Below are 4592 nucleotides of genomic sequence, written 5' to 3' on the forward strand. Positions count from 1 at the left end.
CTGTCGCCGTCGCCATCGACGTCCCGTCGCTGCGCGCGTCCCATCGCCGCTGCCGCGCCGCGCGCCGTCTCGTCGCCTCGCGCCGCGAGCCCGCCGCCTCGCGCCCCGCGCCGCCGTCGTTTCACCCTTCCCCCTCCTTTCCCTCTCTTTCTTCCCCTCTCCCCTATAAAAACCCCGGCCCAATCCCCTCCTCCACCCCACTCCATTCCCTCCTCCTCTCCCTCTTCCCCTTCTCCACGCACCGCCGTCGTCGCGCCGCCGCGCCGCCGTTGTCGTGCCGCCGCGCCGCCACCTTCGAAGCCGCCGCGCTGTCGCCCCGGAGCCGCCGCGCCGTGCGTCGCCGCCTTGCGCCGCCGTCGCCGTCGTCGCCGCCACCGCCGCCACCGGTGAGCCGCCTTTCCCCTTCGCGTCCACCGCCGTCGCCGCTCGGGTAGGGAGAGAGGGAGCCGAGAGGGAGAGAGACAGGGAGGAGCCGGGTGGAGGAAGAAGGAAGGAAAAGAGAGAAGAGAGAGGGAGAAAAGAAAAGAAGGAAGAGAAAAAGAAAAGAAAAGAAAAGGAAAAGAAAAAGGGGGAAAAGAGAAGGAAATAAGTAGGAAAAATTAGGAGAAATTTAGGACACTTAAAAAAAATATATATTAGAATTTAAGTATAGGATTAACGAAAATATAGTATTTGCAAAATAATGCTATAATCATAGATGTATTTAAAAAACTAAACAATTAGGTGAATTATATAGATTATTGTAGATTGTTTTTAATGATCTCTACAAATGATCAATTCGCGGTAGTAATTTAGATATAATTAATTAGATGAATTCTTATAGGCTATTATAAATTATATTTGGGTAATTTCTATAAGAAATCGATTCACGATAGAAATTCGGATTTAATCACTAGGAATTTTAGACGTATATTATATTTAATCATTTAGCCATAGACTAAATTAAATCGTATAATATTATAAGATAATTTTAGGATTCCGTCCGATGTTTAGCTCGCAATAGAAATGTCTAACCTATTATATGGATATAATGCTCGGTTAGATTAAATTAAAAACTTATGACAACAAAATATTTATACCCGCAAAATAGTTTGAATCGAAATTGGGTTTGCCTTAGTTCGCGAATAATAAAGTTAATATAAAGAAATCGACTTTCGCATTCGACCTTTATTTGGATTTATTTGGATTTTAATTTGAATTCTAACCGAATTCAAATCAATTTTCGCACGTAACTATAGAGCCCGAGGGAGTTGCGGATCCAAGCGAAGGTCAAGACCCGCAAGACATTGAGCAAGGCAAGTCATCACTATTCCTTGAACATGTTGATCCCAATTGCGAAATTATTTTGTTTACAAATAAAATTGCATGCAATGATGAACATCCTACTTGTGATTATGCCATGCCTTGATTATTGTTTGCCCTTATTCCTTGGTAACCATGTTTACGTATGAGTCCCTAGTCAATTATGACAATTGCTTAGAAATGCTATTCTAGAATTATGCATACTCATATTTATCAAATGCTATATGCTTGGGCAATTACCTTTGGGAAGGTAATTGAGATGCGGCACGTGGAGACATGGGCGCCACATTGCCATGATATTGATGACATGATTTGTGAAAGGAAAAAAAAAATAAAACTAAACAACTATTTTCGACTGGGGCGGACGGAGGATTTGGGTGGTATCTGGAAAAGGCTAGTACCGTCCCCGGTCAATTAAGGACCGAGCCATGAAGTTAAGCATGAAACGACCCCCGTACAACCGTACTTCTCGAATGGGTATAGACCTAGCGGATTAGATAGCCGAGCGGAGGCAGTATCCCTGCATAGATGGTTCACCCCTGAGTGAGGCAGGTGCGCTACGATGGGACAGCCGTTGAGGTAGGGCCGAGAGGCGTGCCCTACATCGGTGTTGCCATTGGTAGGACTGCCATGAGTGTGTGAGAGAGAGAACTTAACTTGAACTATAATTTAATATGTGTGTGAGACTTCTCTTTCCCGGGAGCGCCAGAACTCCTCTCACTGCTAGAAACATGGACACCTAGAGTGCATGAGGATTTAAGTTCATAGAGCGGGTACTGCCAATGCGAGGTTATCGAAAAGCTTTGCCGTGACGCGTCTCATGTGTTGGGACGAGGCTCATGTGTTGGGCAGTTGCGGAGTGCGGGTAAAGTGTACATCCACTGCAGTGTGAGTAAACCAAATCTATTCGAATAGCCGTGCTCGCGGTTATTGAGCACCGGGACATGTATTACACTTGGCTAGACTCTAAATTCTTAACCTGTGTGGGATGGGATATTGCATGATGATTTTTATGCTGATGGAGCCACTTCCTGAGAGGTGGGAATGTGGACGTCCTCAGAAAACCATAACGACTCGATGGCGGGAAGCTATCCTTGGGATCACAATGGATGGTGGACAGAACCGTCATTGTTTAATATGAACGCTGGTACTAAAATTTGGTTAGTCTGTGCTAGGTCTTAGGCTTGCGAAAAGAATTACAAAACTGGCTTTGCGCAAAGGAACCATAGCTATCCTTTGAATACCCCTATCATGTGCATTTCTTGCTGTGGTGGCTTGCTGAGTACGGTTGGTACTCACCCTTGCAAATATAAAATTAATCAGAAGTGGGAGATGAAGCTTCGGAGGATCCCTATGCCTACTACCAGGAGGGAGATGAAGACGATGGCGCTCAGTAGGTCTTAGTTACGGTCGTTGCCTGTGGCAATGGCATGCCGCTGCCTGAATTCCGCTGCCTCATCTATTTCTGCTTTTGGATGTATTCCGGACCGCTCGGTTCGATGATTTAAGAGAATGCCTGCGGGCTTATGATGTAATAATTAGCACTAGACTCTCGTGTATGTGCTTTTGGTATTTCAGCTATGAACTCGTGTGTACCAGACTACTTGATCCAGGGAAATGGTACTGTTTACACGAATGATTCCTGTTATAGAAACGGGGGTCCACACCAGGTCCCAGCGCCACGCCGCACCGTCCCGTTCCCTTCACTCCCAGTCCCAGCCTCCCAGGTCCGAGGACATTGTGGACTTGGCACCGGCCACCGGACGTCGGCCTCCTCCTCCACCCTCCGTCAATATCTGATCCATCATGTAGGCTTATTTGTTTTGCTGATGGTGGATGCAGGTGAAGGCTTCGGTGGCAAGAAAGGGGAAAACGACGAGTCCACACGACGACCAGCCGCTCGAGTCCGCCATGGCTTCGCCTTCACCACCGCTAAGCTCCGACGACGATGCAAGGTGAGCACATCTAGCTGTCCTACTCCCAACTCAGTACCCCTCCCTAGACGCCTAACTACAGTACCATATCCCCCTCCCCCTCCACTAAATTCCTCTTCCATGGCTGCATCGTTGTCTCGTTGAGTCACTAACTCACGTTCGGCGGTCCACAATAAGGGACGCCAATGCGGAGTTGGACCAGCCATCGCATGCTAGACAGGTACCTAGAGGATGAGTTGGTTTCAATTAATACAGAAAACTTTAAGATTCTTAATTGGTGGAAAGTGGCTGGGACAAGCTTTCCTACATTGAGGAAGATAGCACGAGATATATTTGCTATTCCTGTTAGCACTGTTGCATCTGAATCTGCATTTAGCACAAGTGGAAGGGTTCTTAGTGAGCATCGTAGCCGGCTTACTCCAGAACTCTTGGAGGCCTTAATGTGCTCACAAGATTGGCTGCGAAACAAGTATCGAGGTACATATGCTGTTTTATTCATACATCATGCTTAACATAGATTTTACAATGCAATGGATGCAAAATAATTCTTATAATTGTTATCTTGTAGCTGATAATGAAGAAGCAGCAAGCTTTTGGAGTTGCCTTCAAGATATCCAAGATCGGATTGAGGTATTCTTTCAACAACTTAAAATTAGCAATCAAACTCCTACTGCCATTATTTGTTATATCCTTATAAAATACTTGACTAATTGAATATCTTTTGCTACTTCTTTAATTTAGGGACTTGCTCTTGTTTGAAGACATGAATGTATGGACATGCACTGTTCTTGCAATGATTTTGGATGTTTGTAACCCCTGTTATGTGTCATGATAAACTTGTAAAACCATGGCAATGCTTTTGGATATTTGGCACAAAAGACCTACTCCGAACTATGGTTTTGTGTATGCCTAGGACAACATGTGTTGCTGCTGCAATGTGGTGATAACTAATGAGTGATGACTGATGAATGATGAATGATCATGTATTATTGTGTTGTTGCTTAATCTTGGAATATGATGGATATTGTATTCTTGGGCACACTTTTGTTGCACTACTTGTTGCTGCACTGCTGTTGTAAGTGATGAATTGATGATGTGCATTTGCGAATTTGTGATCTGAATTTGTGAACTTGTGTTCTTGTAGTTGTTGTTGATGTGCTGAAATTGATGGCTAGAATTGTTATTTTGAGTGTTAATCTTTTGTATCTAAATTATTGTTTGATATGAGAAATGCATACATGTTGACTGTTGAGTAAGTTGATAGCGGGGATGGAGGCTCCACGGGGATAAATTACCTGCACGGAGGCGGTGATGAGGAAAGATGTTGCCCCGTTGCATTTCACGGTGATGGTGATG

General features: G+C 45.0%; 1 long non-coding RNA gene across 1 annotated transcript; it reads left to right on the forward strand.

The window, feature by feature from the left end:
* Positions 1 to 3480: 3480 nt before the first annotated feature.
* Positions 3481 to 4171, forward strand: LOC127769315 (uncharacterized). The gene is made up of 3 exons (XR_008016755.1): positions 3481 to 3713; positions 3805 to 3866; positions 3978 to 4171. It is a non-coding gene; the product is annotated as an uncharacterized LOC127769315 (long non-coding RNA).
* The last annotated feature ends 421 nt before the right edge of the window (positions 4172 to 4592 follow it).

The sequence above is a fragment of the Oryza glaberrima genome, chromosome 4 (assembly GCF_000147395.1).
Source record: "Oryza glaberrima chromosome 4, OglaRS2, whole genome shotgun sequence".
NCBI classification, from domain to species: Eukaryota; Viridiplantae; Streptophyta; class Magnoliopsida; order Poales; family Poaceae; genus Oryza; species Oryza glaberrima.